The sequence below is a fragment of the Coregonus clupeaformis genome, chromosome 34, assembly GCF_020615455.1.
Source record: "Coregonus clupeaformis isolate EN_2021a chromosome 34, ASM2061545v1, whole genome shotgun sequence".
NCBI lineage: Eukaryota > Metazoa > Chordata > Actinopteri > Salmoniformes > Salmonidae > Coregonus > Coregonus clupeaformis.
In genome coordinates this window covers 3649151-3670770 of record NC_059225.1, presented here as the reverse complement: position 1 = coordinate 3670770, position 21620 = coordinate 3649151, and the positions used below count along the sequence as shown (strand labels likewise).

General features: G+C 43.1%; 1 protein-coding gene across 2 annotated transcripts in view; it reads right to left on the bottom strand.

The window, feature by feature from the left end:
- The window catches only part of LOC121549646 (melanoma receptor tyrosine-protein kinase), a 61078-nt gene that overhangs the window by 27625 nt on the left and 11833 nt on the right, over positions 1–21620 (bottom strand). The gene's annotated exons all lie outside the window — the stretch shown is intronic.

Sequence of the window (21620 nt, the reverse complement as noted above, 5' to 3'; positions counted from 1 at the left end):
CTGTTCCAGTATCTCCCGCCCCTCCTGTTCCAGTATCTCCCCCCCCTCCTGTTCGAGTATCCCCCCTCTTGTTCTGTATCCCCCCCCTCTCCTGTTCCAGAACCCCCCCCCCCCCTCCTGTTCCAGTATCTCACCCCCCTCGTCCACATCTGGATGCTCCACTCCTTCAATTACATTTTACATTTTAGTCATTTAGCAGACGCTCTTATCCAGAGCGACGTACAGTTAGTGAGTGCATACATTTATTTTTTATTTTTCTTTATTTTTCTTCTACAATCATACCAGTGTGTTAAACTCATCCTACCTTCCCACTCTTTCAATCACACCAGTGTGTTAAACTCATCCTACCTTCCTCAAAGTCTCCCCTGCACTCTGCTGCTGCTTGTAACACACTGGCGATCTTAGATGCTCCAATTTGAATCAAATTGTTTGTGACGTATTCAAGAACACCAATATGCTGGTTTCTTCTTTTTAAAACATATTTTTCTCCATGCACCTGGAAATACACAAGTAGGTGTGCATGTGATATTTTTTCAATGACTGTAGTTTACGGTAGACTTTTAGAGCAATTACTTAAAAACCTTAAGTGGAAGAGAAATGGAGCATGAGAAGATAAATTAGACCGCTAATATGACTATGGATTCTTGTTATCTAAAGTGTGTTATCCTTTCTGGTTTAGCTCTCTCTATGTTCCTCCTGCTTTGTTTGTGAAGAACAGGTTTCAGCTGATTGTTTGACTTGGAAAGCCTCCACTGCAAGGCCATGCCAGACTGCATAGGAAGAAGTTCCTGTGTGTGTTGTACTGGGTCGGTCTATATGAGAGAGATTTTGCAATCTCTATCATTTTATTTGTTCTGTTCACCCACCCACTGTATGAGTTAATTTAGCTGACATTGCAACTACTCTACAGTGATGATGCCAACTGTGTGTTTGCATTAAGTCCAATGTTTGCTGTACGAGGCATTACAATTAATTTGTCTTAACTGGAAACATAGAACTAAAGTTTACATTCAATTTCCATATCTGATATGTTACACAGTGCAGCTGGATGACTCCCAAAGGACAAATGAGACACTAGAATAGTTTTGAGAGTGAGCAAGTTTCCTTCTGTCCAAGTGCTATGGGACCCATCACATACAGTGCCTATAGAAAGTCTACACACTCTTGAACTTGTTTTACATTTTGATGCGTTATAAAGTGGGAAAGTGTAATTTTTGGTCTGATCTACAGTGGGGAAAAAAAGTATTAATCAGCCACCAATTGTGCAAGTTCTCCCACTTAAAAAGATGAGAGAGGCCTGTAATTTACATCATAGGTACACGTCAACTATGACAGACAAATTGAGAAAAGAAAATCCAGAAAATCACATTGTAGGATTTTTAATGAATTTATTTGCAAATTATGGTGGAAAATAAGTATTTGGTCACCTACAAACAAGCAAGATTTCTGGCTCTCACAGACCTGTAACTTCTTCTTTAAGAGGCTCCTCTGTCCTCCACTCGTTAACTGTATTAATGGCACCTGTTTGAACTTGTTATCAGTATAAAATACACCTGTCCACAACCTCAAACAGTCACACTCCAAACTCCACTATGGCCAAGACCAAAGAGCTGTCAAAGGACACCAGAAACAAAATTGTAGACCTGCACCAGGCTGGGAAGACTGAATCTGCAATAGGTAAGCAGCTTGGTTTGAAGAAATCAACTGTGGGAGCAATTATTAGGAAATGGAAGACATACAAGACCACTGATAATCTCCCTCGATCTGGGGCTCCACGCAAGATCTCACCCCGTGGGGTCAAAATGATCACAAGAACGGTGAGCAAAAATCCCAGAACCACACGGGGGGACCTAGTGAATGACCTGCAGAGAGCTGGGACCAAAGTAACAAAGCCTACCATCAGTAACACACTACGCCGCCAGGGACTCAAATCCTGCAGTGCCAGACGTGTCCCCCTGCTTAAGCCAGTACATGTCCAGGCCCGTCTGAAGTTTGCTAGAGTGCATTTGGATGATCCAGAAGAGGATTGGGAGAATGTCATATGGTCAGATGAAACCAAAATATAACTTTTTGGTAAAAACTCAACTCGTCGTGTTTGGAGAACAAAGAATGCTGAGTTGCATCCAAAGAACACCATACCTACTGTGAAGCATGGGGGGTGGAAATATCATGCTTTGGGGCTGTTTTTCTGCAAAGGGACCAGGACGACTGATCCGTGTAAAGGAAATAATTAATGGGGCCATGTATCGTGAGATTTTGAGTGAAAACCTCCTTCCATCAGCAAGGGCATTGAAGATGAAACGTGGCTGGGTCTTTCAGCATGACAATGATCCCAAACACACCGCCCGGGCAACGAAGGAGTGGCTTCGTAAGAAGCATTTCAAGGTCCTGGAGTGGCCTAGCCAGTCTCCAGATCTCAACCCCATAGAAAATCTTTGGAGGGAGTTGAAAGTCCGTGTTGCCCAGCGACAGCCCCAAAACATCACTGCTCTAGAGGAGATCTGCATGGAGGAATGGGCCAAAATACCAGCAACAGTGTGTGAAAACCTTGTGAAGACTTACAGAAAACGTTTGACCTGTGTCATTGCCAACAAAGGCTATATAACAAAGTATTGAGAAACTTTTGTTATTGACCAAATACTTATTTTCCACCATCATTTGCAAATAAATTCATAAAAAATCCTACAATGTGATTTTCTGGATTTTTTTTCTCATTTTGTCTGTCATAGTTGACGTGTACCTATGATGAAAATTACAGGCCTCTCTCATCTTTTTAAGTGGGAGAACTTGCACAATTGGTGGCTGACTAAATACTTTTTTCCCCCACTGTACACAAAATACTCCATAATGTAAAAGTGAAGAAGAAAAAAAAGAAATATATATATATATTTTTAAATACACATTAAATAACTAAAATATAGTCATTGCATAAGTATTCACCCCCATTTGTTTAGGCAAGCCTAAATTAGTTCAGAAGTAGCATTTGGCTTAACAAATCACATAAGTCTTTGTGAAATAAGATGGGTTAACATGATTGTTTAATGACTACCCCTTCGTCTGTCCCACATACATACAAAAATCTGTGTGGCAGGTAGCTTAGTGGTTAAGAGCGTTGTGCCAGTAACCGAAAGGTCGCTGGTTCTAATCCCCGAGTCGACTAGGTGAAAAATCTGTCGATGTGCCCTTGAGCAAGGCACTTAACCCTAATTGCTCCTGTAAGTCGCTCTGGATAAGAGCGTCTGCTAAATATGTAAAAGAAAACATCTATAAGGTCCCTCAGTCAGGTATTTAATTTCAAGCACATATTCAACAAAGACCAGGGAGCTTTTCCAAGCCTCATAAAGAAGGGCAGTGATTGGTAGATGGGTAACAATAACAAATCAGACATTGAATATATCTTTAAGCATGGTCAAGTTAATAATTATGCTGTGGATGAAATTATGCTATCCATTAAACCAACCAGACACATCAAAAATGCCGTCATCCTTCTGAACTGAGCTGCAGGACAGGAAGGAAACTGCTTAGGGCTGTCACCATGGTGATTTTAAAACAGTTCAATGGCTGTGATGGGAGAAAGCTGAGGGTGGATCAACAACATTGTAGTGACGCCACAATAATAACCTAAATGACAGAGTGAAAAGAAGAATACAAATATACAGAATACATTTCTTAAAAATAATAATGGGCAAATATTGCACAATACAGGTGTGCAAAGCTCTTATGAGACTTACCCAAGAAGACTCACAGCTGTAATCGCTGCGAAATATGTTTCTTACATGTATTGACTCAGGGGGGTGAATACTTATCTAATCAACGTATATTAGTGTTTTATTTTTCATTCATCTTTAAAAAATGAAAATGAGTGTTTTATTTTTCATTAGTCTTTCATCCACTTTGACAGACTATTTTGTGTAGATCGTTGACAATTATTGTATTTTTTAAATCAATTTCAATCCCACTTTGTAACACAATAAAATGTGAAGAAATCCAAGAAGGGGGGGGTGGGGGGGCTGTAGACTGTATCTTCACTGCCAGAAGCCCTCTGTGTGAGAAGATGTGTTGCAATTGTAAGGCTGCAAAACTTTTTAAACAAAACATTTCTCTATATATTTCTACTTGAATAGCCTCAATAGAAATTCGAGCAACAGTTGACTGTCATACAAGTGCTGTGCTACTGTTGGTAGCAGAGTGGGAGCGCAAGACAAACTATAAGTCATACTTTCCATTCGTATACAGTCCACAGATGACCTATATCCTCCTCCAGAGCTCTCATCTGCCCACTCCTGTGCTCCTGCCTCTCCCCTCCCTCCTCACAGAGAAGTGTGGAATTCCCTGAGTCTGTGCCATGTATCCTCTGGGCAGTGGTAGAGCGGGAGGGAAGGAGTGAGAGGACACTGATGGACACTCTCTTTTACAGAAATACGTAGTCGCAGTCATTCATTCACACAGGAAATGGATTGGCCTGCCCACTCACCACTGCTGTCGCTTTAAACAGTCTCTCAGACTGCTGGCTGAAGGAGGGAGGAGGAAGAATGAAAGGAATGGCCCTTTCTGTTTCATTCATTGCTACTGCTGAAAATGTCCTATCTTGCTGAATTACCCTCAATCCTGCTGTCTAAATGACTAAGGGCATCTTGAACATCTCTCTTTTTTTAATTGTATATGTAAGTACAAACAACAAAGCAAAAATGAAAGACAAATTAACAGAAACAACACAACACAAAAACAACACAACCACCATACTTGATACATACCACGACATGCCCACACCTGTGGTATGTATCAAGCTAAGGGCATCTTAACTGAAGTCTTCCATTGACAACAAGTCTGAGTTGCACATGCATATCGCAACTCTGAATCGGGCCCTAAGAGAATGACAGTAGGACTAGTAGGATATTGATGATAACAACACTTCCTCTTGTGTTGTACCACGAACCTGGTGGTTGGATAGCTTTGGTGGTCCTAACTTGAAGATGCAAGTAGGCTGTATATTACTGTAACAGTGGTCATAGTGTATGATACATTCTGCCCTTCAGCTCCATGGTGTTAAGCTATTATCACCTACTCCAGTAGACTGGGGTTGCCTTACTGCACCGAACTATCTCATTTAATAATAAGAGAATGCTTGACCCCGTCTCCTGCCACACTATCCCCTAACCTAATCTAATAGAAATAGCCTCAATTGCCCTGCTGCAACTCTGGACGGCGTGCCTTAAGAATTACATTAAGGGTCTATAATTTGCACCTACTGACTTTCAACACTAGTGAAGGTCTAATCGGCACCCACCGAATGACTTTAATACTAATGGCCTAATCTGTGTCGAGTGAATTGAATTGGATCAAATCTTTAAAATACTTTAGCTGAGTTTGATTGTGCTTGCCTGGCGCAATGGAACCAATGGAATAGTCCCAAATCTCTTATCTGCAGAGGGCCGGTATGGGTGCATGCTTTCGCTCCAGTCAAAGCAGTAACACACCTGATACAACAAATCTGTTAAATAGTCTTCAAGAAACTGAATTAGCTGAATCAGCTCTGTGACTGTTTGGTTGGAGCAAAATCCTGCTCCACCCTGGCCTGAGTGCATGTACTTGCCTATCTGACAGTTTGAAACTGAAAAAGGAATACCTGAGATGTGGGATCTGACTGAACAAGCCGCGGTTTCCCTCACATTCTTTAGTGGCATGGGTTTCTACATTCACTTTTACAGTGATAGATTACTAGATATTGCATAATTTCACATCATCCAGACCATAACATCAGTGTGTAGGTCTAGGCCAATCTGAGTAAATAAATGCTATGTTGACTTAACACCGTGGGCATTAGAAATGGGGCAGATACATAACGTACACACCATAATCAGCATTTACCTTCCCAAGGTTGGTTACAGAGAGATTTAAAAGACACTTGATCATTTCCACTGTGAACCTGGATGACCGGTTATGGAGCAATTGCTGATGCAAATGTATGTGGTATTGAGGTGAACCCATTCTATTGGTGGTATACATTTATTCTAAGGAAAGTGCATGATAGCCATTAGACACCCCTCATTGACTCAATAATATAGTTAATGTCATTCAATTTCTGCTAAATTCTTTTTTTTTGGTATTTTATTAGGATCCCCATTAGCTGTTGTGAAAGCCGTAGCTACTCTTCCTGGGGTCCACACAGAACATGAAACATTACATAATACAGAACATTAATAGACAAGAACAGCTCAAGGACAGAACTACATACATTTAAAAATGGCACACATAGCCTACATATCAATACATACACACAAAATATCTAGGTCAAATAGGGGAGAGGCGTTGTGCCGTGAGGTGTTGCTTTATCTGTTTTTTTAAACCAGGTTTGCTGTCATTTGAGGAACATGAGATGGAATGGAGTTCCATGCAATAATGGCTCTATATAAAACTGTAAGCTTTCTTGAATTTGTTCTGGATTTGGGGACTATGAAAAGACCCCTGATGGCATGTCTGGTGGGGTAAGTGTATGTGTTAGAGCTGTGTGTAAGTTGACTATGCAAACAATTTGTAATTTTCAACACATTGTTTCTTATAAAAAGAAGTGATGCAGTCAGTCTCTCCTCAACTCTTAGCCAATAGAGACTGGGATGCATAGTATTTATATCAGCCCTCTGATTACAATGAAGAGCAAGACGTGCCACTCTGTTCTGGGCCAGCTGCAGCTTAACTAGGTCTTTCTCAGCAGCGCTTGACCACATGGCTGGACAATAATCAAGATAAGACAAAACTAGAGACTGCAGGATTTGCTTTGTGGAGTGTGGTGTCAAAAAAGCAGAACATCTCTTTATTACGGACAGACCTCTTCCCATCTTTACAACCATTGAATGTACAGTTGAAGTCGGAAGTTTACATACACCTTAGCCAACTACATTTAAACTCAGTTTTTCACAATTCCTGACATTTAATCCTAGTAAAAAATCCCTGTTTTAGGTCAGTTAGGATCACCACTTTATTTTAAGAATGTGAAATGTCAGAATAATAGTAGAGAGAATGATTTATTTAAGCTTTTATTTCTTTCATCACATTCCCAGTGGGTCAGAAGTTTACATACACTCAATTAGTATTTGGTAGCACTGCCTTTAAATTGTTTAACTTGGATCAAACGTTTCGGGTAGCCTTCCACAAGCTTCCCAAAATAAGTTGGGTGAATTTTGGCCCATTCCTCCTGACAGAGCTGGTGTAACTGAGTCAGGTTTGTAGGCCTCCTTGCTCGCACACGCTTTTTCAGTTCTGCCCACACATTTTCTATAGGATTGAGGTCAGGGCTTTGTGATGGCCACTCCAATTCCTTGACTTTGTTGTCCTTAAGCCATTTTGCCACAACTTTGGAAGTATGCTTGGGGTCATTGTCCATTTGCAAGACCCATTTGCGACCAAGCTTTAACTTCCTGACTGATGTCTTGAGATGTTGCTTCAATATATCCACATAATTTTCCTTCCTCATGATGCCATCTATTTTGTGAAGTGCACCAGTCCCTCCTGCAGCAAAGCACCCCCACAGCATGATGCTGCCAACCCAGTGCTTCACAGTTGGGATGTTGTTCTTTGGCTTGCAAGCACCCCCTTTTTCCTCCAAACATAACGATGGTCATTATGGCCAAACAGTTGTATTTTTGTTTCATCAGACTAGAGGACATTTCTCCAAAAAGTACGATCTTTGTCCACATGTGCAGTTGCAAACCGTAGTCTGTCTTTTTTATGGCGGTTTTGGACCAGTGGCTTTTTCCTTGCTGAGCGGCCTTTCAGGTTATGTCGATATAGGACTCATTTTACTGTGGATATAGATACTTTTGTACCTGTTTCCTCCAGCATCTTCACAAGGTCCTTTGCTGTTGTTCTGGGATTGATTTGCACTTTTCGCACCAAAGTACGTTCATCTCTAGGAGACAGAACGTGTCTCCTTCCTGAGCGGTATGACGGCTGCGTGGTCCCATGGTGTTTATACTTGCGTACTATTGTTTGTACAGATGAACGTGGTACCTTCAGGCGTTTGGAAATTGCTCCCAAGGATGAACCAGACTTGTGGAGGTCTACACATTTTTTTCTGAGGTCTTGGCTGATTTCTTTTGATTTTCCCATGATGTCAAGCAAAAAGGCACTGAGTTTGAAGGTAGGCCTTGAAATACATCCACAGGTACACCTCCAATTGACTCAAATGATGTCAATTAGCCTATCAGAAGCTTCTAAACCCATGACATCATTTTCTGGAATTTTCCAAGCTGTTTAAAGGCACAGTCAACTTAGTGTATGTAAACTTCTCACCCACTGGAATTGTGATACAGTGAATTATAAGTGAAATAATCTGTCTGTAAACAATTGTTGGAAAAATTACTTGTGTCATGCACAAAGTAGATGTCCTAACCGACTTGCCGAAACTATAGTTTGTTAACAAGAAGTTTGTGGAGTGGTCGAAAAATGAGTTTTAATGACTCCAACCTAAGTGTATGTAAACTTCCGACTTCAACTGTATATGTTTTGATCATGACAGTTTCCAATCTAAGGTAACACCAAGTAATTTAGTCTCCTCAACTTGTTCAACAGCCACAATATTCATTACCAGATTCAGCTGAGGTCTAGAGCTTAGGGAATGATTTGTACCAAATACAACGCTCTTACTTTTAGAAATGTTCAGGACCAGTTTATTTCTGGCCACCCTTTCCAAAACTGACTGCAACTCCTTGTTAAGGGTTTCAGTGACTTAATTAGCTGTGGTTGCTGACACGTACAGTGGGGAAATTGTGCAAGTTCTCCCACTTAAAAAGATGAGAGAGGCCTGTAATTTTCATCATAGGTACACGTCAACTATGACAGACAAATTGAGGAAAAAAAATCCAGAAAATCACATTGTAGGATTTTTAATGAATTTATTTGCAAATTATGGTGGAAAATAAGTATTTGGTCACCTACAAACAAGCAAGATTTCTGGCTCTCACAGACCTGTAACTTCTTCTTTAAGAGGCTCCTCTGTCCTCCACTCGTTACCTGTATTAATGGCACCTGATTGAACTTGTTATCAGTATAAAAGACACCTGTCCACAACCTCAACCAGTCACACTCCAAACTTCACTATGGCCAAGACCAAAGAGCTGTCAAAGGACACCAGTAACAAAATTGTAGACCTGCACCAGGCTGGGAAGACTGAATCTGCAATAGGTAAGCAGCTTGGTTTGAAGAAATCAACTGTGGGAGCAATTATTAGGAAATGGAAGACATACAAGACCACTGATAATCTCCCTCGATCTGGGGCTCCACGCAAGATCTCACCCCGTGGGGTCAAAATGATCACAAGAACGGTGAGCAAAAATCCCAGAACCACACGGGGGGGTAGAAGGATTACTTTATCCTATCCCAGGTATTCCTTAAAGAGGTGGGGGTTTCAAATGTCTCCGGAAGGTGGTGAGTGACTCTGCTGTCCTAGGCGGTCGTGAGGGAGCTTGTTCCACCATTGGGGTGCCAGAGCAGCGAACAGTTTTGACTGGGCTGAGCGGGAACTATGCTTCCGCAGAGGAAGGGAGCCAGCAGGCCAGAGGTGGATGAACGCAATGCCCTCGTTTGGGTGTAGGGACTGATCAGAGCCCGAAGGTACAGAGGTGCCGTTCCCCTCACTGCTCCATAGGCAAGCACCATGGTCTTGTAGCGGATACGAGCTTCAACTGGAAGCCAGTGGAGTGTGCGGAGGAGGGGGGTGACGTGAGAGAACTTGGGAAGGTTGAACACCAGACGGGCTGCAGCATTCTGGATGAGTTGTAGGGGTTTAATGGCACAGGCAGGGAGGCCAGCCAACAGCGAGTTGCAGTAGTCCAGACGGGAGATGACAAGTGCCTGGATTAGGACCTGTGCCGCTTCCTGTGTAAGGCAGGGTCGTACTCTCCGAATGTTGTAGAGCATGAACCTGCAGGAGCGGGTCACCGGCTTGATGTTGGCGGAGAACGACAGGGTGTTGTCCAGGGTCACGCCTAGGCTCTTCGCACTCTGGGAGGAGGACACAGCGGAGTTGTCAACCGTGATGGCGAGATCATGGAACGGGCAGTCCTTCCCCGGGAGGAAGAGCAGCTCCGTCTTGCCAGGGTTCAGCTTGAGGTGGTGATCCGTCATCCATACTGATATGTCTGCCAGACATGCAGAGATGCGATTCGCCACCTGGTTATCAGAAGGGGGAAAGGAGAAGATTAGTTGTGTATCGTCAGCGTAGCAATGATAGGAGAGGCCATGTGAGGATATGACAGAGCCAAGTGACTTGGTGTATAGGGAGAAAAGGAAAGGGCCTAGAACTGAGCCCTGGGGGACACCAGTGGTGAGAGCACGTGGTGCGGAGACAGCTTCTCGCCACGCCACTTGGTAGGAGCGACCGGTCAGGTAGGACGCAATCCAGGAGTGAGCCGCGCCGGAGATGCCCAGCTCGGAGAGGGTGGAGAGGAGGATCTGGTGGTTCACAGTATCAAAGGCAGCAGACAGGTCTAGAAGGACAAGAGCAGAGGAGAGAGAGTTAGCTTTAGCAGTGCGGAGAGCCTCCGTGACACAGAGAAGAGCAGTCTCAGTTGAATGACCAGTCCTGAAACCTGACTGGTTTGGATCAAGAAGGTCATTCTGAGAGAGATAGCAAGAGAGTTGGCTAAAGACGGCACGCTCAATAGTTTTGGAAAGAAAAGAAAAGGGATACTGGTCTGTAGTTGTTGACATCAGTGGGATCGAGTGTTGGTTTTTTGAGAAGGGGAGCAACTCTCGCTCTCTTGAAGACGGAAGGGACATGGCCAGCGGTCAAGGATGAGTTGATCAGCGAGGTGAGGTAGGGGAGAAGGTCACCGGAGATGGTCTGGAGAAGAGAGGAGGGGATGGGGTCAAGCGGGCAGGTTGTTGGGCGGCAGGGACGGCTTGTTCAATAGGGCGATATGGGCGACGCACTGCCAAACGGGAAAAGGAAGGGATTTTTTTTCTAATCAATTATATCACGGCAACAGCAGTTATCAGTGTTCACGTCTGATCTGCCAGCCACTAAATGTCAAATCAGGCTAAAGTCGTGCTTCAAATGGCCCCGCCCGTTTTTGGGGCGATTTCAGTCAAGTTGAAAATCGCCCAGAAGTCTCTCATAGCCTGTCATGTAAAATCTATTTTTTTCACATTTCAAAGCTTTCAATACATTCTCTATGGGTGTCTGTGGGCTTGCACTTACGCGCTTCGTCATACGTGACGTAACGTTGAACGTAACTAAGACAATGGCGGCTATCAGCGTCTCTGTTGCGACCTGCAGTGCAGCGTTATTTTATGTTTTTAATTTGTAGACTTAGTTTACAAACATTCTGCCAACCATGGATTTCCAGTGGTTGGTTTTGGACTGATCTTGTTGATCGTGTACATACCCGCTACGAACGGACTAAATAATGAAAACGCTGCTGGCAGCTGAATCCCAATACAGCTGGGAGACTTGGCTGGATGAGTCCCGGACAGAGAAGTGGAGCCGGCCACCTTCACCCTGGTCAGAGCGGACCGCGATCCTGGTAAGAGAGCGACTCTGTACCCCGACATTGAACTGCTTTCTGTGTCATTGCGACCTTACTATCAATTCAATTCAATTTAAGGGCTTTATTGGCATGGGAAACGTGTGTTAACATTGCCAAAGCAAGGGAAGTAGATAGTAAACAAAAGTGAAATAAACAATAAATATTAACAGTAAACATTACACTCAGAAGTTTCAAAAGAATAAAGACATTTCAAATGTCATATTATGTATATATACAGTGTTGTTACAATGTGCAAATAGTTAAAGTACAAATGGGAAAATAAATAAACATAAATATGGGTTGTATTTACAATGGTGTTTGTTCTTCACTGGTTGCCCTTTTCTTGTGGCAACAGGTCACAAATCTTGCAGCTGTGATGGCACACTGTGGTTTTTCACCCAGTAGATAAGGGAGTTTATCAAAATTGGGTTTGTTTTCGAATTCTTTGTGGATCGCTGTAATCTGAGGGAAATATGTGTCTCTAATATGGTCATACATTTGGCAGGAGGTTAGGAAGTGCAGCTCAGTTTCCACCTCATTTTGTGGGCAGTGTGCACATAGCCTGTCTTCTCTTGAGAGCCAGGTCTGCCTACGGCGGCCTTTCTCAATAGCAAGGCTATGGTCACTGAGTCTGTACATAGTCAAAGCTTTCCTTAAGTTTGGGTCAGTCACAGTGGTCAGGTATTCTGCCACTGTGTACTCTCTGTTTAGGGGCCAAATAGCATTCTAGTTTGCTCTGTTTTTTTGTTTGTTCTTTCCAATGTGTCAAGTAATTCTCTTTTTGTTTTCTCATGATTTGGTTGGGTCTAATTGTGTTGTTGTTGTTGTTGTTGTTGTTGTCCTGGGGCTGTGTGGGGTCTGTTTGTGTTTGTGAACAGAGGCCCAGGACAAGCTTACTTAAGGGACTCTTCTCCAAGTTCATCTCTCTGTAAGTGATGGCTTTGTTATGGAAGGTTTGGGAATCGCTTCCTTTTAAGTGGTTACTATCTGCCCCGTGAGTTCCCCCAATTGTTTGTTACCGTTGTGTACTGTTGATAATCACAAGTTTACTGGAGAACTGAGACCAAGTAGAGACTTTGGACAGGGTGGATATGGTATAATAAAGGCAGTTTATTCAGAGGTAAAGATATCTGGAATCGCGTGCACGGACTCGTGCACGTGTGTAGGTCACCTAAATCATCAGAAAAATTGCCCCTCCTGAGAATTTTTTCAGGAGCCGCCACTGTTGGGCGGCCTGCAGTCACAAGTCGCAGGATTTTATCTGGAGAGAGAGGGGAGAAAGAAGTCAAAGCATAGGGTAGGGCAGTGTGAGTAGGACCAGCAGTGTCATTAGACTTAACAAACGAGGATCGAATGTCGTCAACCTTCTTTTTCAAAGTGGTTGACAGTCATCCACAGAGAGAGGAGGGGGGCGGGGGGGGAGGATTCAGGAGGGAGGAAAATGTGGCAAAGAGCTTCCTAGGGTTAGAGGCGGATGCTTGGAATTTAGAGTGGTAGAAAGTGGCCTTAGCAGCAGAAACAGATGAAGAAAATGTAGAGAGGAGGGAGGAAAAGATGCCAGGTCGGCAGGGAGTTTAGTTTTCTTCCATTTCCGCTCCGCTGCCCGGAGCTCTGTTCTGTGAGCTCGCAATGAGTCATCAAGCCACGGAGCTGGAGGGGAGGACCGAGCCGGCCGGGAGGATAGGGGACACAGAGAGTCAAAGGATGCAGAAAGGGAGGAGAGGAGGGTTGAGGAGGCAGAATCAGGAGATTGGAGGGAGAAGGATTGAGCAGAGGGAAGAGATGATAGGATGGAAGAGGAGAGAGTAGTGGGAGAGAGAGAGCGAAGGTTGCGGCGGCGCATTACCATCTGTGTAGGGGCAGAGTGAGTAGTGTGGGAGGAGAGCGAGAGAGAAAAGGAAACAAAGTAGTGGTCGGAGACATGGAGGGGAGTTGCAGTGAGATTAGTAGAAGAGCAGCATCTAGTAAAGATGAGGTCAAGCGTATTGCCTGCCTTGTGAGTAGGGGGGACGGTGAGAGGGTGAGGTCAAAAGAGGAGAGAAGTGGAAAGAAGGAGGCAGAGAGAAATGAGTCAAATGTGGACATAGGGAGGTTGAAATCCCCCCAAAACTGTGAGGGGTGAGCCATCCTCAGGAAAGGAACTTATCAAGGCGTCAAGCTCATTGATGAACTCTCCAAGGGAACCTGGAGGGCGATAGATGACAAGGATATTAAGCTTAAATGGGCTAGTGACTGTGACAGCATGGAATTCAAATGAGGAGATAGACAGATGGGTTAGGGGAAAAATTGAGAATGTCCACTTGGGAGAGATGAGGATTCCTGTGCCACCACCCCTCTGACCAGATGCTCTCGGGGTATGCGAGAACACATGGTCAGACGAGGAGAGAGCAGTAGGAGTAGCAGTGTTTTCAGTGGTAATCCATGTTTCCGTCAGCGCCAGGAAGTCGAGGGACTGGAGATTAGCATAGGCTGGGATGAAGTCAGCTTTGTTGGCAGCAGAACGGCAGTTCCAGAGGCTGCCTGAGACCTGGAACTCCAGGTGTGGGGTGCGTGCAGGGACCACCAGGTTAGAGAGGCAGCAGCATGGGGGTGGAAACATCATGTTTTGGGGCTGTTTTTCTGCAAAGGGACCAGGACGACTGATCCGTGTAAAGGAAAGAATTCATGGGGCCAAGTATCGTGAGATTTTGAGTGAAAACCTCCTTCCATCAGCAAGGGCATTGAAGATGAAACGTGGCTGGGTCTTTCAGCATGACAATGATCCCAAACACACCGCCCGGGCAACGAAGGAGTGGCTTCGTAAGAAGCATTTCAAGGTCCTGGAGTGGCCTAGCCAGTCTCCAGATCTCAACCCCATAGAAAATCTTTGGAGGGGAGTTGAAAGTCCGTGTTGCGCAGGCGACAGCCTCAAAACATCACTGCTCTAGAGGAGATCTGCATGGAGGAATGGGCCAAAATACCAGCAACAGTGTGTGAAAACCTTGTGAAGACTTACAGAAAACGTTTGACCTGTGTCATTGCCAACAAAGGGTATATAACAAAGTATTGAGAAACTTTTGTTATTGACCAAATACTTATTTTCCACCATAATTTGCAAATAAATTCATAAAAAATCCTACAATGTGATTTTCTGGATTTTTTTTTCTAATTTTGTCTGTCATAGTTGACGTGTACCTATGATGAAAATTACAGGCCTCTCTCATCTTTTTAAGTGGGAGAACTTGCACAATTGGTGGCTGACTAAATACTTTTTTCCCCCACTGTATATGGTTGAATCATCAGCATACATGGACACACAGGCTTTATTTAATGCCAGTGGCATGTCATTGGTAAAAATAGAAAAAAGTAGAGGGCCTAGAGAACTGCCCTGCGGTACACCACACCCTACATGTTTGACATTAGAGAAGCTTCCATGAAAGAAAACCCTCTGAGTTCTATTAGATAGATAGCTCTGAATCCACAATATGGCAGAGGTTGAAAAGCCATAAAACATACGTTTTCTCAACAACAGGTTATGGTCAATAATATCTTCTTATTGTCCATTTCTTTCAACCAATCATCATTTATTTATGTCAGTGCAGTACATGTTGAGTGCCCTTCTCTATAAGCATGCTGAAAGTCGGTTGTCAATTTGTTTACAGAGAAACAGCATTGTGTTTGGTCAAACAGAGAGCTGGCATACTAGCTGATTGGTCTGCTGTTAGAACCAGTAAAGGCCGCTTTACCACTCTTGGCTAGCGGAATTACTTTGGCTTCCCTCCAGGCCTGAGGACAAACACCTTCCTCTAGACACAGATTAAAGATATGACAGATAGGAGTGGCCATGGAAAGCTACTGAGGATGGTAGCTGACTCTATCTACAGTATGTTGTCAATGCCAGGAGGTTCGTCATTATTGATCGATAACAATCATTTTCCCACCTGTCCCACGCTAACTTTACAAAATTCTAACTTACAATGCTTTTCTTTCATTATTAGTTTTTTTATGCATGAATACGATGGCTCACTGTTCGTTGTTGGCATTTCCTGCTTCAGTTTGCCCACTTTGCCAATGAAGTAATCACTTGACAACTATCAGCCTGGGCCTGTCACCTGGGCCGGTGGTGGGTTTTCCAGTCCTGTGGGCGCGCTCCAACTCAATCTTCCTGTGGTCCATCTTCAGTTTCTCCAAGATCATTTCCCTCACTTTGTCCTCAGACTCCATCAAGGTCTCATGTGGAGATTCTACAATTCCGTCTACAACAATGTTGTTCCGCCTTGATTGTCCCTCAAGATAATCAGATTTCTCTGTCATTGTTATCATGAATTCACACACAGAACTGATGTCCTCGCTCAATGACTTACAAATTGTTGTCATCTTGCCGTTTTCCTGTTTAACCTCATCGAGCTGACCCTGGGAGAACTGCAAACTGTTCTTCAGGTCCTGGACCTCTCTGGTCAGGTCGTCCATTATTTTATTAGTTGACTCCACCAGTATTTGGACACAACACTTGAAGCTATTTTCTTGTTGTTGTAACAACTGCTTGTAGAACTATTTTTGTTCGTTTAAAAGATCCTTCACGTGTGATAGAGAGACACCACTGTCCTCGACAACAGTATTCCCGCCGGCTTTGGTCTTTGTCATGGTAGCAATGTAGGCTATGCTTTTACACCCCGCAATTCCAGACAGGGCAGGTCCCAGGGAAGCAGCAACAAAAAGTAGGGATCTAGACAGCCACAAGCCCAGGACAATCCGCGGTCCCAGCCACAAGGGCTAACCGCGTCACGGGCTGCATTCAAGCCCTCAAGGAAACCCTGCTAGCTTGATAGGCAGCTAACAGTGGCAGATAGGCTAGCTGCTACACCAAGCAGCTCATCATCAGACCCTCGGTCTGCAGGATCCCTGGACAGAGAGCAGCGGTCCCAGCAACTGATGCCAACCGCGTCACGGGATCCAAAATCAAAAGGTAGCTAGTTAGTAACCAAACTTTTCCAATATAAACACTTTTTCAGACACTTTCAAAACAACAAACTGAGCGCTGCCTCATTCCGCGTTCAACAGCTGACCTCAATTTAATCACTTCTCAAGTGCTAGTTTTACTGTAGGTTAATCGGTGGGTCTGCTAAGGAGAATGGGCCGATAGCTTATCTGTCTCTGGTACAATACCGTTAGGGGAAACCACCCTGCTGAGTGAGAATGCACAACAGACCTGGGTTCAAATAGTGCTTAAAATCGTTCAAATCTTTTGAGTGTTTGCTTGAACCTGCCTTGAGAGCCAGATGGGTGGTGTTTGCACTTTTGGGACTATTCCATTGGTTCAGTTGTGCCAAGCATTCTCAATCAAGCCAAGCTAAAAGTATTTAAAATATTTTTTACACTATTAGAACCCAGGTCTGGTGCAGTGTGGACAGTGTATGAAAGGTGTTGTAGGGATCCGTTTAATTGTTTTGCATAAACAATCCCACGAGGCACTCATATAAATATGCTGTGGACTGATAAAAATCCAACTCTTTCTCCCCTAAAGGCCGCCGATGAAAAGCGTAAAAATCTCTGCGGCAGGCAACGGACTGCATTTGAAGCAGCAGCACACGGCTCAGTTAATTGGCCAACAGATTTATCCCGTGTTCCCCTGTCAAGGCCAGAGAACTTTCTGTTGTTTACCCTCTTTCAAAAGGCTGTCGACCCAGTTCACTGTGTTTTGCAATTCAACCCTTGGCTTTATCTTTAAACCTCTTTTTCTTTCACCATGTTCTTTATATATCACTCTCTCTGCTTTCTCAGTCTCTTTCCATCTCTACTCTTTCTGTCTTTCTCCCTCTCTCTCTATGTGCTCTCTTTCTCAGCCCCACACCCCCTTGCACTTTCTAGTCAATGCTTTTCTCTCATTATTGTGTCTACTGTGGGAACGTGGTATCGGCAAGAATAGAGGGTGGTACCGATTCCGAATCTCTTTTTAGAGTATTACAATCTGTTGAATTATAGGGGTGTGTTTGGCTAGCTTGGGTGCCAGTCTGTTTTGGCTTTAGGTAACTAGTTGTTGTCTTGCATTGGCAAGGCATTGATATGGCTAACGTTGTTGAATGCAGAAACAGTTAAGTGCCCTGGCTAGTGTCTGGCAAGCATCCAAGTAAAACCAAAGTGAACATGTTAGTGTGCATAGGCCTACATAGCAGGCTACTCTTTTCTTAATTAAATAATCAGGAGAAATCGTATTCCTGTGACGCTATTTTGACTTAATTACAATAATCAGTTTTAAAGCATAATCTATAACTTGCCCCTCTACCGTTCAACTGCATTCCTCTAAAGCCAAAGATGGATGTACCAATCCCGGATTATCTCTGTAATGGGAACGAACTTCGATTCTGTAAAGTTGCATGACTATTGTCCCAACGCACAAAGCATGCATAAACACAAATGAATCGGTCGTTTCCCGCAAGAAAAGGCAACTTTCTTTTTCATATTTTTTATTATTTTATGTTTTTCTAGGGGGTAGATCAGCTTTAATATAGCAGATAGATTGTAACTTCCATCAATGTAATTATCTGCATCACTTCCAATCCCTCATACAGTGGGGGAAAAAAGTATTTAGTCAGCCACCAATTGTGCAAGTTCTCCCACTTAAAAAGATGAGAGAGGCCTGTAATTTTCATCATAGGTACACGTCAACTATGACAGACAAAATGAGGGAAAAAAATCCAGAAAATCACATTGTAGGATTTTTTATGAATTTATTTGCAAATTATGGTGGAAAATAAGTATTTGGTCAATAACAAAAGTTTCTCAATACTTTGTTATATAGTCTTTGTTGGCAATGACACAGGTCAAATGTTTTCTGTAAGTCTTCACAAGGTTTTCACACACTGTTGCTGGTATTTTGGCCCATTCCTCCATGCAGATCTCCTCTAGAGCAGTGATGTTTTGAGGCTGTCGCTGGGCAACACGGACTTTCAACTCACTCCAAAGATTTTCTATGGGGTTGAGATCTGGAGACTGGCTAGGCCACTCCAGGACCTTGAAATGCTTCTTACGAAGCCACTCCTTCGTTGCCCGGGCGGTGTGTTTGGGATCATTGTCATGCTGAAAGACCCAGCCACGTTTCATCTTCAATGCCCTTGCTGATGGAAGGAGGTTTTCACTCAAAATCTCACGATACATGGCCCCATTCATTTTTTCCTTTACACGGATCAGTCGTCCTGGTCCCTTTGCAGAAAAACAGCCCCAAAGCATGATGTTTCCACCCCCATGCTTGGTGTTCTTTGGATGCAACTCAGCATTCTTTGTCCTCCAAACACGACGAGTTGAGTTTTTACCAAAAAGTTCTATTTTGGTTTCATCTGACCATATGACATTCTCCCAATCCTCTTCTGGATCATCCAAATGCACTCTAGCAAACTTCAGATGGGCCTGGACATGTACTGGCTTAAGCAGGGGGACAGGTTCTGGGATTTTTGCTCACTGTTCTTGTGATCATTTTGACCCCACGGGGTGAGATCTTGCGTGGAGCTCCAGATCGAGGGAGATTATCAGTGGTCTTGTATGTCTTCCATTTCCTAATAATTGCTCCCACAGTTGATTTCTTCAAACCAAGCTGCTTACCTATTGCAGATTCAGTCTTCCCAGCCTGGTGCAGGTCTACAATTTTGTTTCTGGTGTCCTTTGACAGCTCTTTGGTCTTGGCCATAGTGGAGTTTGGAGTGTGACTGTTTGAGGTTGTGGACAGGTGTCTTTTATACTGATAACAAGTTCAAACTGGTACCATTAATACAGTTAACGAGTGGAGGACAGAGGAGCCTCTTAAAGAAGAAGTTACAGGTCTGTGAGAGCCAGAAATCTTGCTTGTTTGTAGGTGACCAAATACTTATTTTCCACCATAATTTGCAAATAAATTCATTAAAAATCCTACAATGTGATTTTCTGGATTTTCTTTTCTCAATTTGTCTGTCATAGTTGACGTGTACCTATGATGAAAATTACAGGCCTCTCTCATCTTTTTAAGTGGGAGAACTTGCACAATTGGTGGCTGACTAAATACTTTTTTTCCCCACTGTATATATATATACACACATACATATATACATACATACATACATATCCTTTAAAAATATATATATTTCCCTTTATTACTTTCCAACCCCACCATCCCCTCCCTAATTGGAGTAAACTAGTGAACAACAATGCTTAGGCCTCTACTTCATGCTTATACATTTTAGTCATTTAGCAGACGCTCTTATCCAGAGCATAAATTTTTTACAAATTATTTTTCATACTGGCCCCCCGTGGGAAACGAGCCCACATCCCTGCCGGCCAAACCCTCCCCTACCTTGGACCAATTGTGCGCCGCCCATGGGTCTCCCGGTCGCGGCCGGCTGCGACAGAGCCTGGTCTCGAACCAGGATCTCTAGTGGCACAGCTAGCACTGCGATGCAGTGCCTTAGACCACTGCACCACTTGGGCTATATATATTTTATGGACACAGTCACTAATTATATTTTGATTGTTTTTACTCCTGAACTTCCTCTGATCATTTTCATGATGTCCATCTGGTATGCTTCTATATGCCATATCTTTCTAACTGTGCTCTTTCACAAAAGCTCACAATATATAACCTATATACTTATTATGGACACAGCATCTCTTACACTAGTTATCTTGTTGTTATTAGTTGTTGTTATTAGTCCCATCCTTCAGCTCCATTCAACACCTCCCATATATCTCTTAACACCATCCATATTGGATTTCTATTTGCCATATATTTTTCAACTGTACTGTGATGTTTTACAAAAGTTCTGAACCTTTCTATTCTCATTGTTTCTACAGTTTGTGAATTGAAAATAAACATCTTTGCTAAAAGTATTATTATATTATTGATCGATTGAAAAGGCAACTTTGCACTTGTTGGCACATCCCTCACCTCAAGTGTGGGTCATCAATTCACAACCATTCAGATCAGTGTAAAATAACAAAGCTGCAGTCTTGGTGTCAATGCCCTAGTCAGACCCTACAATTGATGACACATGTATGTTTGCAACCTGTCAAATCACTTTAAAATACTGAACATCAATTTCATGGAAGTCCAACATCGGTCAAACAAACCCTTTGGTGGGGAGGGGATCGATAGGTTTACTAGGGACAAATCAATAAGATTTACAGGATATTATTTACATTGACGCCCACCACTTGGCATCACAAGAACATTATTGATTCTGATCTAGAGCAGAGCAGCAATTCTAAAGTGTTTTTCCTGTCCTCCCACATAAATGACCTTGGTGAAGACTGGAAGGTGAAATCCGTCAAAGTCAACACTGAACTGAGGCAGAGGCAGGTGACCCTGATGTTTCAACATGGCATGGCAATTAGGATTTTTTTAAAACAGGCCTTGTTTGTCAAAGCAGGAAGGAACATTCAAATGGGAGGAAGCAAACATGGAAGTAGAACTGCAGGGAATTGGGTTATGGAAACATCATTAATTAGATCTTCAAACATATTGGAGATGCAACGTATTAGCTCACTCTGTCACACATCCAGTAAGTCACAACTGTATTCACTCTGTCACAGTCTCTCTTTTGACTCTATTTTGGATTAATTTCCTGTCTTTTGTGAATGAGAAGGTGTGGTACACTACGCAATAATAATCTTAGATCCAGATTCATTCTATGAATCGGGTCTAGGTTGAGTCTTTCACAAAAAACCTGTAATCTGCTTTCTGACACCTGTGCTGAAACAGCAAGAGGGTTTGTCATGCTCTTAACGAACAGAAGGGCTTTTTCGCTTCTTATCTCAATAGGATCACGAAATCGGTTCTTCTCTCCCAGGTGAATGTCTCGCATTTAATCACCATGACTGACTGATCTTAATACTTTACATATGAAAACAACACCACATAAGAAGAATCAACCCAGCGACACAATTTGTAAATTTTGGACTCGAGATTTTGAGATCAGGCTTTAGATGTCTTCCTGTCTCTCACAGAGTATGTAGCAAGAGACAATAATATTATTCACTGAGCAGCTCCCCTTTAAGTACTAAGAAGTTCCCCTTTAAGTAAATGCTGCCAACAAAGACAGAAATGTGTACCAGCAGCTTTATATTACAAATAACATTAAGGCTGCTTTAATA